Consider the following 13,694-nt stretch of genomic DNA (forward strand, 5'->3'; position numbering starts at 1 on the left):
TGTGCACTGTTTTTTTGGCCAGTGAGTTAGCTAGGCCCCTTTTGTTAGGTAGTTAGCGCCCAGCCCACTACACCGCAATCACTATAAGTCGCTGATTAGCGTCATCACTGTCGCTAATCTGCATTGGTACTATATAGTATCTGTAAGTGATCAGTACTGATCACAGTCAGATCTATATAAGTACGTTAGGGTCACCTTAGAGTAGGCTCCACTAAAAACGCAGTGTTTGCCCGATCAGGCCTGATCGTTCTGCCGCACTTGCGTTCAGCCCTCCCCACCAAGTGAAAGAAATTTTTGTTTTCTGATCACTGCAAAAAAGCACAATAGCTGCGACGCTATAAAGATCAGTTTTGATTTTTTTTTTTTAAATCAAAACTGAGCGATCGCAGCTCTTTACTTAACAAATACTCCCATTTGCTAGACAGGTGCTTTTTTTTCCTGGGTGGTCTCAGAGGAATACCCCCTAAATTTAGCAGCCCAAAATGGCAAAAAAGATGTATTCCCTGCAAGAGGCCTACAGTATTATGGCCGAGTCGGGTGAGAGTGATTGGGACTTCTCATCCGATGAATCCGGCTCAGAATATGAACCTGTAGAGGATAGTGACTCTCTGACCGATAGTTCTGATGACGAGGTTGTGGTCCCTGCTAGCGCCAGGCGTTCCCGACCCCATGTCAGTGGACCACAGGTTGCGCAGGATCAACCTCAAGGCCAGCAGAGTGGTGCTAGCGCTGATCCAGATTTTGATGGTGAGGCATGCACCAACAGCGCAGCACATCCTGGACTTGAAACCAGTACTGCCGTAGACCCTGGTGAAGTGGCGAGCACCAGCATGGCAGTTGAAACTGGTTCGGTGGTACGTGCAGTAAGACCCCAGTCGCAGCCACCAGAAACACGGGCCTGTAGTACCCCTAGGCTCCCAGAGGTGCTGGCAAACCCTCATTGGAAGTTCCCTAATTCCGCCGCACCCGTAGTGCCCCCTTTCACCGCCCAGTCTGGAGTCCAGGTGGAGACAGATCATCTAGGATCGGCCCTAGACGCTTTTCATCTGATCTTCACCGAGGATCTCTACGACTTAGTCGTGGCAGAGACCAACCGTAAGGCCACACAATTTATCACCGCCAATCCGAACAGCTCCCATGCCCAGCCTTTTCGGTGGAAACAGGTCACAGTTTTCGAATTTAAAATCTTTTTGGGCCTTCTCCTTAAAGAGAACCCGAGGTGGCCTTGTATTACGTAAGTGGGGCACAGAGGCTGGTTGGGCACACTAACACCAGCCTCTGTTGCCCCATCGTGTGTGTCAAAGACCCCCCTGCTCGCCGCTAAACTCCCCGCAGTGCTGGCGACACGCAGCGCGTCGCCAGCACAATGTTTACTCTATCGCTGTCTGTCAGCGCCGCTCCCACGCCTCCTCCGCATCGCCGCTACCCGCCCTCGTCCCTTCCCTCCAATCAGCGGGAGGGAAGGGACGAGGGCGGGTAGCGGCGATGCGGAGGAGGCGGCGGAGCGGCGCTGACAGACAGCGCTAGAGTAAACATTGTGCTGGCGACACGCTGCGTGTCGCCAGCTCTGCGGGGGTATAGCGGCGAGCAGGGGGGTCTTTGACACACACGATGGGGCAACAGAGGCTGGTGTTAGTGTGCCCAACCAGCCTCTGTGCCCCACTTACGTAATACAAGGCCACCTCGGGTTCTCTTTAACATGGGTCTAACTAAAAAAAATGTATTGCGGTCCTATTGGTCTACGCACCCAATACATCACATGCCAATGTACTCTGCTGCCATGTCCAGGTCACGTTTTGAGGACATCCTGCGCTTCCTGCACTTTAATGATGATACAACCTGTCATGAAAGAGGCCACGCTGACTATGACCGGCTCCACAAATTTCGGCCCCTCATAGACCACCTGTCATCCAAATTTGCAGATGCTTACACCCCTGAACAGAACATCTGTATAGACGAGTCCCTCGTACATTTTACCGGGCGCCTTGGCATTAAGCAGTACATCCCAACCAAGCGCGCCCGGTATGGGGTCAAGCTGTATAAGCTCTGTGAAAGGGCCACAGGCTATACATATCGCTTTAGGGTCTATGAGGGCAAAGACACAAAATTGGAGCCGGTCGGATGCCCTGACTACCTGGGGTGCAGTGGCAAGATTGTGTGGGACTTGGTGTCACCCTTATTCCACAAGGGGTACCATCTCTATGTGGACAACTACTACACAAGTGTGGCCCTCTATCAGCATTTGAAGATACTTGGAATTCCTTGCTGTGGCACTGTGCGGCCTAGTCGCCGGGGCTTCCCCCAATATCTCACTGCTACCCGACTTGCACGGGGGGAGAGGGCTACCTTGTGTAATGACGACCTTCTTGCAGTGAAATGGAAGGACAAGAGGGACGTTTACCTTCTGTCGACCATTCACGGAGACACGACAGTCCAAATTCAGCGAGCAACTGAGGTTGTTGAGAAACCCCTCGCCGTCCACGACTATAATTTAAACATGGGAGGGGTGGACTTCAATGACCAGATGTTGGCTCCCTATTTAGTTTCCCGAAGGACCAGCCGCTGGTATAAGAAAGTGGCTATTTACTTGATTCAATTGGCAATGTACAACAGCTTTGTTCTCTACAGTAAGGCTGGGAGAACAGGATCCTTCCTTAAATTTCAGGAAGAGATCATTTCGGAACTCCTGTATCCAGGAGGGGCCGTGGCCAATCCCCCTGATGTAGTTAGCCGGCTACATGAAAGACACTATGCTTATGTCTTTCCGAGTACCCCAGGTCAACGCACCCCAAGAAAACATTGTCGTGTCTGTAAGAGGAATGGAATGAGGCGTGACACCACTTTTTATTGTCCCTACTGTCCTGACCAGCCTGCCCTATGCATAGGGGAGTGTTTTGAAAAGTTCCACAAACACATTCGCTATTGGAGTAGGGAACGTGAGACACAGTAGTAGTCTCTCAAGGCTCTTTCACACTGGAGCGATGTGTTGCAGCATATTGCCTAGCGAAAGTCCCACTTTGCGGTCCCCCCTTACGCCGGAAGTGGTTGACTTAAAGCTAGTGCATACCTACGCTACTGCGCGGCTCCTGTGTGTGAAACCAGACATCTGCTTTTGAGAGACCCAAATACATTGGAGTGATGGTTGCAGCATATTGCCTAGCGAAAGTCCCACTTTGCGGTCCCCCCTTACGCCGGAAGTGGTTGACTTAAAGCTAGTGCATACCTACGCTACTGCGCGACTCCTGTGTGTGAAACCAGACATCTGCTTTTGAGAGACCCAAATACACAGGGCTGCCAGAAACCTCTCCTTTCACTTGGGACAAAGTGCATAGTGTACTTCGCTACATCTCTGTGCGATTTGCGCTTTGCACACTGTCCCATGGGGAAGGAGAAGTTTGTCCTCGGAAGGTAAGTTAAAAACAAACAAAAAAAAAAAACAGGTAAGCAAAAGTTCCAAATGTTATTGTTTGGTTAAAAAGGTTTAATAAAGTTTACGAATGTTAATGTTAATGAATTTCTTGCATTGCTGCTTGCTTGTTTTTTTTTTGTATGTTTTTTTCTCTCTCTTTTTCCATCCTTTACCCTTCCAGGTGGACCGAGCGAACGACTGATCGACCAACCAGCTGCAGCACTGATGGTGCATCCTGACAGAAGCATTGCGCGTCTGTCAGATTACACACAAGTCGGTGCATGCAGCGCTGCAGGACGAGATTTCTCCTCCGCAGTAAGATACGTTTGTCAAGGCATATGAGCTGAGGGGTGGTGTTGGAGCTCCTATGCTTTGGCAAGCACTTTGTATCAAAACTGGCAAAGGTTTTTTTCATCCACATCGATCGATGTGAATGGATTAATCTGGTTTGCCAGGGCATAGGAGCAAAGTGGGTTTGGAAAATTTTGTGGGCGGTGCTCCTATGTCCTGGCAAACGCCATGCCCCCCCCCCTTTTTTCACATATTTCGGCAGATATTTTTTCATCCACATTGATCAATGCGAATGTGAGAATCTTTGCCGTTCATTTTTCCTTTTATGGAGAAAAAAGTGCATCACCCGTATGCCCAATATAAGGAGTATAGCAGAAACTCCTAATACTGGCCATACATGTAATGATTGTGGAGACGCTAAAATGCCAGGACAGACCCCCACAAGTGACCCCATTTTAGAAAGAAGACACCCCAAGGTATTCGCTGTGGGGCATGGTGAGTTCATAGAAGATTTTATTTTTTGTCATAAGTTAGCAGAAATGGATTTTTTTATTTTTTTTCCCACAAAGTGTCATTTTCCGCTAACTTATGACAAAAAATAAAATTTTATATGAACTCAGTATGCCCCTCGTGGAATACCTTGGGGTCTCTTCTTTCCAAAATGGGGTCATTTCTGGGGTGTTTTACTGTCCTGGAATTGTTTGGTGGGGGCCTAAATTGTGAGCACCCTTGTAAAGCCTAAAGGTGCTCATTGGACTTTGGGCAAGTTTGCGCAGCTAGCCTGCAAAAAAGTGTCACATATGTGGTATTGCCATTCTCATGAGTAGTAGTATAATGTGTTTTGGGGTGTCTTTCCACACATACCCATGCTGGGTGGGAGAAATATCTCTGTAAATGACAATTTAGTGTAAAAAAATGGAAAAAATTGTCATTTACAGAGATATTTCTCACACACAGGATTGGTTATGTGTGAAATACACCCCAAAACACATTATACTATTATTCCTGAGTACAGCGATACCACATGTGTGATACTTTTTTGCAGCCTAGCTGTGCAAAGGGGCCCAAAGTCCAATGAGTACCTTTAGAATTTCACAGGTCAATTTTAATTATTTGGTTTCCAGACTACTCCTCACAATTTAGGGCCCCTAAAATGCCAGGGCAGTATAGGAACCCCACCAGTGACGCCATTTTGGAAAGAAGACACCCCAAGTTATTCCATTAGGGGTATGGTGAGTTCATAGAAGATTTTATTTTTTGTCACAAGTTAGTGGAAAATGACACTTTGTGAGAAAAAAAACTAAAAAATCCATTTCCACTAACTTGTGTCAAAAAATAAAATATTCTATGAACTCATCATACCCCTCATGGAATACCTTGGGGTGTCTTCTTTCCAAAATGGGATCACTTGTGGGGTTCCTATACTTAGTAAACAAACACACTACCAGTATATGCCGTTCAACCACCTGATATTTATTGAGAATCAATGGTTATTTTTTACCTTGATTGATAATAATGAGTCTGTAAAAAAGTTTTTTTGTAGCACACCATATTAATGCACAATTTATCATTAAACGGGGTGTTACCCCACAATGTCTCAAACAGAAAGTCTCAGGGGACTGCACACAGACCAGAATATAGCCAGTTGACCATATCACTCCCCCAACATGGGGAGAGGCGGACACGGACACCTACAATGCCAAAAGATTAAAGCATCTAATATGCTAATTGCCCGTCAAACGTGTCCGCATCACCCCATGCGCCAATATCACAGTGGTCAACAGCAATAAAAATGTGCCCCCCCAAAGCCCCCCTATGCCCCCCCGCAATCACAACACCATGCCCTGCATGCAGACATCCACATCAAGATACCAACTAACATGGGTCGTCACCCATGAAAAAAATGACACTTAAGAACACAGTCCATGAGAGGCATATATGAAAAATATCCCACGGAAAGTCCTGCTTTCAAAATTCAATGGCATAAGGTAAAGTTCCACTTTAGGAAGATCGTCATGGAAAGATCACTATATTCCTTCAAGAGTCTTTTCAGACCATTTAGGCTGGTGCACCTAGCCAGTTTGCTGTAATATAATAGTTATAGGCCTATGCGGACAAAACAGTTCAGTATTTCAGCCAAGCCATATATCGTGACAACGAAGTTTCCATGCATGTAATACTTCACCATAATTGGATATACACATGAACCTTGCGGATATAGATGCCGTATACACTGTTTCACATAGTTACCACCTCCTCCATTGATGCGATATGCAGCGTCCGCATGGACGGTTTTTAGCCTGCCCGATTGACCGCAGTGTCCACGATGTATATCTGCGGGAGTATCAAACTCAGGGCCTCAGACTTATATTACCCCAACCAGGCGGGAGTTCAGTCCTTGAAAGTATACGCCATAGTTCCGGGCACCGTGCTCCGATCCGGCGGGAGGGCAGAGGGGGGCAGAGAGGCACATCTCAGCGCGTGACGCAGGCCTACGTCGACGCGTTTCGCCCCGCCCAGGGACTTCCTCAGGACGTACTGCGCAACTGCGCTGGATCACATGACCGCCTTTTATGCGACCGAGAGGTCGTTTCCGCCAGAACTTCTTTTAGGCTGTCTACGCCATACTGCGCAAGTCCATTCACCTTTGTGACATCACATATTTAGATCACCTGCGCAGTAGGCCTCATAGTCCACATAGCTCCCTCTGGTGGTACAAATCCATATATGAACATCTTCTGGATCTTTTAATATATTCACATATGCCTATATGTAAAACTTGCCCAATAAGAAGTTAATGCTCTGCTGACCTCTAGTGGGCAACATTCGAATAACCCCTGGTGACTTATCCAATTGCAGAAAATACTAAATCACTCCCATTCACACCATTTAAGTTATACTATCGGGTGGCAAGTAATCCCATCGCTTACAGTTGCTGTCCATATGAGTCAAGTCGTCTGTACCACATATACCAATCCTATCCAGTCCAACCTAATCGGATTATTTCAAAAACACCTTCAAATTTAGGTCCCTATTTAAACCTTTGGGATACAGTGTGTCCAGTGTGTATATCCAATAACTCTCTTTCCTGTATAGTATAGAATCAGTCTTCTCAAATCTAATACTTGGATTCAGACAGTATATACCCTTAACCTTCAGCCCAAGAGGGCTGGATTCATGAAATTCAGCAAAATGAGTAGAAATAGGAGTTTTATCCCTTTTCTCTTCCTTGATAGAATCATTAATACTCCTAATGTGTTCCTGTATGCGGGTTTTAAACTCTCTTTTAGTTTTTCCCACATAGTATAACCCACAAGGACACATTAGTTGATAAACTACATGCGTAGTATCACAATCAATCCTACTGTTAATTTTGAACTGCTGTTTCCTGCTAGAATCGTAGAATACGTCTGTTTCATCAACAAAGGGACAGACTGAGCATTTGCCACATCTTATCATCCCCTTCATCTCAGGAGGACCCCTGCTAAAGTCAGATTTATACTCAGACTGTACCAATAGGTCAGACAGATTCTTGTTTCTCCTAGCCGTTAGCAACGGTCGAGGGCCCACAATTGTGGCAATCTTGTCATCTTTTAGCAATATATGCCAATATTTTTCCACAGTTTCTTTTAATCTGTCCCAATGTCCCCCAAATGTTGTAATCAACCTGGGGAAATCCTCTACTGCATCTTTAGGCTTCTTCCTCAATAAAGTGTGTCTATCTGTATGTAGGGCTCTATATAAGGCTGATTTTAATAATTTATGTGGGTAACCCCTAGCCCTTAATCTTGCCCTCAAGGCCTGTGCTTCTTTTAGATACTCTGCTGTTGAGGAACAGTTCCTCCTAATTCGGAGGAACTGGCCAATAGGTACAGCTTTTTTTCTGTGAATTCAAATGAGCACTATCATAATGTAAGAGTAAATTTCCTGCAGTTTTCTTTCTAAAAGTCCTGGTAGACAGGCCCCCATCATCCCTGGACACCTTTATATCCAAAAAATCAAGTTCATTTTCATTTATTGTGGAGGTAAGGAAAATATTAAACCTGTTTGAGTTAAGGCTCTCTACAAAATCAAAGAAAATCGCTTTGGAGCCTGCCCAAATCAAAAAAATGTCGTCCACATAACGAATCCATAGTAATACATATTTTTTATATAGGGCATGATTGTAAACTATCTCCTCCTCCCAAGCCCCTAAATGGAGACAGGCATACGCAGGAGAGCAAGCCGCTCCCATGGCAACCCCCCGTTTCTGTCTATAGAATTTGCCGTCAAACGTGAAAAAATTATTCATCAGAATAAACTGCAAAAGGGAATCCACAAAATCATTGTGACCCTCGTTCTGAGGATAGAACCGTTCCATAAATTTAGATGTACCCCGTCTCCCAATATCATTGGGAATGGACGTAAACAAGGATTCTACGTCCAAGCTTGCAAGTAATGCATCCTGTGGGATGCTGATACTTTTCAATTTTTCTAAAAAGTGCATGGTGTCCAGTACAAATGATGGAAGCCTCTCCACCAATGGTTTCAATTTTTTATCAATATATTGGGCTGTTCTCTCAAGGGGGGAGCCCCTTGCGGAAATAATGGGGCGTCCAGGGGGACATGCAGGATTCTTATGAACTTTGGGTAATATATACAGCGTAGGGATAGTATACTCAGAGACCACCAACGCTTTATATTCCTTTTCAGTCAAAATTCCATCCAAATAGCCCCATTGGAGCCTCGTATTTAATTGATCCTTAACTTTTTCAAAAGGGTTGAAAGTGATTCTTTCGTAACACGAGTTATCATTAAGTTGTCTATTAATCTCATCCAGGTACATCTGTTCCGGCATGAGAACTATATTGCCTCCTTTATCGCTTTTTTTGATAACCACCCCTTTCAGATTTTTTAGGCGTGATAGGGACTTTCTTTCAGAATTGGTAAGATTATCCAATTGTTCGGTGGTATCTGTCCAATTGTTAATCTCTTGTACTATACACTCATTAAATAATGAAACGTACTTATTTTTCTGTATGGTAGGCATATAAGAGGATCTAGGTCTCATATCAGTGTGTAGGGGCAGACGGCCATCCAAACCCAGCTCCTCACCTTCCTCCCCTTCAATAATTTCAAAATCATCTATATCCATGTAACCCATTAATTCCTCATCACCTACAACCATGTCACTCTGAAACTGTAGTTTCAGCAAAATTTTACGTAAGAATAATTGCAAATCTTTAAACACCTCAAATTGTGACACCTGATGTGAGGGACAGAAAGTCAAACCTCGATTGAGTAACTGTATATCTGTCTTATCCAACTTTACATTGGTCAAGTTGATAACATTATTAACATGGATATCATTTTCATTGACTATTTCCGACCGCTGTGTCTCGTTTCTGACCCGCTGCCTCCTCCTTTTCCTGATCCTTCTTTTCGTTCTAAAAAAGTACGTTGTCTAGTTTTTACTCCACCAACTCCAGCTCCTCTCAAAATGCCTCGCTTTGCATTCTTCCTGGAGGTGGGTGGTTCATCTTCCCATTCAGACTCATTATCCCTAATATCCTCTCCTGAACCCCCTGATGAGGAGGCCCAGCTTACGTTTCTTCTCCTACTTCTACTTCTACTTCTTAAAGGATACGCTAAAAACACTTTCCCAGTCGCAAAATCCTGCATGTCCCTCTGGAATTTCTTTTGTTTGCCCTCTCTCAATTTCTCATTCTCAGAATCAATAGATCTTTTTATTCTGTCATTAAATTTGGCAAAATCAAGTCTATCCTTCCATTTATCCAATTCAACAGCCGATTTGCATAATTGTTTTTCCATATCGATCAGCTGGACCGTTTCCTCCTCTGTCATCATAGTCATAATATAAATACCATTGCTTATACAATGTTCTTTCCAGGGAGTCAAAAATCTGTCATTTCTCAAATGATCGGCCGGGATGATCTTTTCCCGTAAACCTCTTGGTACAATCTGAGCCTTTATATATTTATTTAGGGATATAATATTCCATTTTCTTCTTACAATTTTTAGGGCTAAGTCTTCGTGTTGTCTAAAAAGATCTAATAGTGTGGGGTCGGTGGAGTCAGGCTGTGAGGTAGTAATACTACCCACATTCATTAACAGATCATCTTGATCCTTAAAAGCCGTCTCCACTTCCTGCACAATATCGATCCTAGGGATATACGCCATTTTGTTGTTATAGTTCTTTCTATTGGACTAAAAAAAAGGCAGATCTAACTGCCCCGTGTGCAGCCACCCCCAGACAGCCTGCGAGACACCCTAACTCAGAGGGTGACTAACTACAAAAACCTACTACACAGAAAGTGTACATGCTAGGGTGTGCTAAACAAGTGGGTACATGCACTGGTCAAAAAACAAGAATTAGTAAACAAACACACTACCAGTATATGCCGTTCAACCACCTGATATTTATTGAGAATCAATGGTTATTTTTTACCTTGATTGATAATAATGAGTCTGTAAAAAAGTTTTTTTGTAGCACACCATATTAATGCACAATTTATCATTAAACGGGGTGTTACCCCACAATGTCTCAAACAGAAAGTCTCAGGGGACTGCACACAGACCAGAATATAGCCAGTTGACCATATCACTCCCCCAACATGGGGAGAGGCGGACACGGACACCTACAATGCCAAAAGATTAAAGCATCTAATATGCTAATTGCCCGTCAAACGTGTCCGCATCACCCCATGCGCCAATATCACAGTGGTCAACAGCAATAAAAATGTGCCCCCCCAAAGCCCCCCTATGCCCCCCCGCAATCACAACACCATGCCCTGCATGCAGACATCCACATCAAGATACCAACTAACATGGGTCGTCACCCATGAAAAAAATGACACTTAAGAACACAGTCCATGAGAGGCATATATGAAAAATATCCCACGGAAAGTCCTGCTTTCAAAATTCAATGGCATAAGGTAAAGTTCCACTTTAGGAAGATCGTCATGGAAAGATCACTATATTCCTTCAAGAGTCTTTTCAGACCATTTAGGCTGGTGCACCTAGCCAGTTTGCTGTAATATAATAGTTATAGGCCTATGCGGACAAAACAGTTCAGTATTTCAGCCAAGCCATATATCGTGACAACGAAGTTTCCATGCATGTAATACTTCACCATAATTGGATATACACATGAACCTTGCGGATATAGATGCCGTATACACTGTTTCACATAGTTACCACCTCCTCCATTGATGCGATATGCAGCGTCCGCATGGACGGTTTTTAGCCTGCCCGATTGACCGCAGTGTCCACGATGTATATCTGCGGGAGTATCAAACTCAGGGCCTCAGACTTATATTACCCCAACCAGGCGGGAGTTCAGTCCTTGAAAGTATACGCCATAGTTCCGGGCACCGTGCTCCGATCCGGCGGGAGGGCAGAGGGGGGCAGAGAGGCACATCTCAGCGCGTGACGCAGGCCTACGTCGACGCGTTTCGCCCCGCCCAGGGACTTCCTCAGGACGTACTGCGCAACTGCGCTGGATCACATGACCGCCTTTTATGCGACCGAGAGGTCGTTTCCGCCAGAACTTCTTTTAGGCTGTCTACGCCATACTGCGCAAGTCCATTCACCTTTGTGACATCACATATTTAGATCACCTGCGCAGTAGGCCTCATAGTCCACATAGCTCCCTCTGGTGGTACAAATCCATATATGAACATCTTCTGGATCTTTTAATATATTCACATATGCCTATATGTAAAACTTGCCCAATAAGAAGTTAATGCTCTGCTGACCTCTAGTGGGCAACATTCGAATAACCCCTGGTGACTTATCCAATTGCAGACAATACTAAATCACTCCCATTCACACCATTTAAGTTATACTATCGGGTGGCAAGTAATCCCATCGCTTACAGTTGCTGTCCATATGAGTCAAGTCGTCTGTACCACATATACCAATCCTATCCAGTCCAACCTAATCGGATTATTTCAAAAACACCTTCAAATTTAGGTCCCTATTTAAACCTTTGGGATACAGTGTGTCCAGTGTGTATATCCAATAACTCTCTTTCCTGTATAGTATAGAATCAGTCTTCTCAAATCTAATATTTGGATTCAGACAGTATATACCCTTAACCTTCAGCCCAAGAGGGCTGGATTCATGAAATTCAGCAAAATGAGTAGAAATAGGAGTTTTATCCCTTTTCTCTTCCTTGATAGAATCATTAATACTCCTAATGTGTTCCTGTATGCGGGTTTTAAACTCTCTTTTAGTTTTTCCCACATAGTATAACCCACAAGGACACATTAGTTGATAAACTACATGCGTAGTATCACAATCAATCCTACTGTTAATTTTGAACTGCTGTTTCCTGCTAGAATCGTAGAATACGTCTGTTTCATCAACAAAGGGACAGACTGAGCATTTGCCACATCTTATCATCCCCTTCATCTCAGGAGGACCCCTGCTAAAGTCAGATTTATACTCAGACTGTACCAATAGGTCAGACAGATTCTTGTTTCTCCTAGCCGTTAGCAACGGTCGAGGGCCCACAATTGTGGCAATCTTGTCATCTTTTAGCAATATATGCCAATATTTTTCCACAGTTTCTTTTAATCTGTCCCAATGTCCCCCAAATGTTGTAATCAACCTGGGGAAATCCTCTACTGCATCTTTAGGCTTCTTCCTCAATAAAGTGTGTCTATCTGTATGTAGGGCTCTATATAAGGCTGATTTTAATAATTTATGTGGGTAACCCCTAGCCCTTAATCTTGCCCTCAAGGCCTGTGCTTCTTTTAGATACTCTGCTGTTGAGGAACAGTTCCTCCTAATTCGGAGGAACTGGCCAATAGGTACAGCTTTTTTTCTGTGAATTCAAATGAGCACTATCATAATGTAAGAGTAAATTTCCTGCAGTTTTCTTTCTAAAAGTCCTGGTAGACAGGCCCCCATCATCCCTGGACACCTTTATATCCAAAAAATCAAGTTCATTTTCATTTATTGTGGAGGTAAGGAAAATATTAAACCTGTTTGAGTTAAGGCTCTCTACAAAATCAAAGAAAATCGCTTTGGAGCCTGCCCAAATCAAAAAAATGTCGTCCACATAACGAATCCATAGTAATACATATTTTTTATATAGGGCATGATTGTAAACTATCTCCTCCTCCCAAGCCCCTAAATGGAGACAGGCATACGCAGGAGAGCAAGCCGCTCCCATGGCAACCCCCCGTTTCTGTCTATAGAATTTGCCGTCAAACGTGAAAAAATTATTCATCAGAATAAACTGCAAAAGGGAATCCACAAAATCATTGTGACCCTCGTTCTGAGGATAGAACCGTTCCATAAATTTAGATGTACCCCGTCTCCCAATATCATTGGGAATGGACGTAAACAAGGATTCTACGTCCAAGCTTGCAAGTAATGCATCCTGTGGGATGCTGATACTTTTCAATTTTTCTAAAAAGTGCATGGTGTCCAGTACAAATGATGGAAGCCTCTCCACCAATGGTTTCAATTTTTTATCAATATATTGGGCTGTTCTCTCAAGGGGGGAGCCCCTTGCGGAAATAATGGGGCGTCCAGGGGGACATGCAGGATTCTTATGAACTTTGGGTAATATATACAGCGTAGGGATAGTATACTCAGAGACCACCAACGCTTTATATTCCTTTTCAGTCAAAATTCCATCCAAATAGCCCCATTGGAGCCTCGTATTTAATTGATCCTTAACTTTTTCAAAAGGGTTGAAAGTGATTCTTTCGTAACACGAGTTATCATTAAGTTGTCTATTAATCTCATCCAGGTACATCTGTTCCGGCATGAGAACTATATTGCCTCCTTTATCGCTTTTTTTGATAACCACCCCTTTCAGATTTTTTTTAGGCGTGATAGGGACTTTCTTTCAGAATTGGTAAGATTATCCAATTGTTCGGTGGTATCTGTCCAATTGTTAATCTCTTGTACTATACACTCATTAAATAATGAAACGTACTTATTTTTCTGTATGGTAGGCATATAAGAGGATCTAGGT

The 13,694-nt window shown here is 43.9% G+C and overlaps 1 protein-coding gene across 10 annotated transcripts in view; it reads right to left on the minus strand.

Annotated features, from left to right (window-relative positions):
* Positions 1-13,694, minus strand: part of GRIA3 (glutamate ionotropic receptor AMPA type subunit 3) — a 604,867-nt gene that overhangs the window by 268,762 nt on the left and 322,411 nt on the right. The window lies entirely within an intron of this gene.

Source organism: Hyperolius riggenbachi, chromosome 8 (genome assembly GCF_040937935.1).
Source record: "Hyperolius riggenbachi isolate aHypRig1 chromosome 8, aHypRig1.pri, whole genome shotgun sequence".
In the NCBI taxonomy this organism is placed as follows: Eukaryota; Metazoa; Chordata; class Amphibia; order Anura; family Hyperoliidae; genus Hyperolius; species Hyperolius riggenbachi.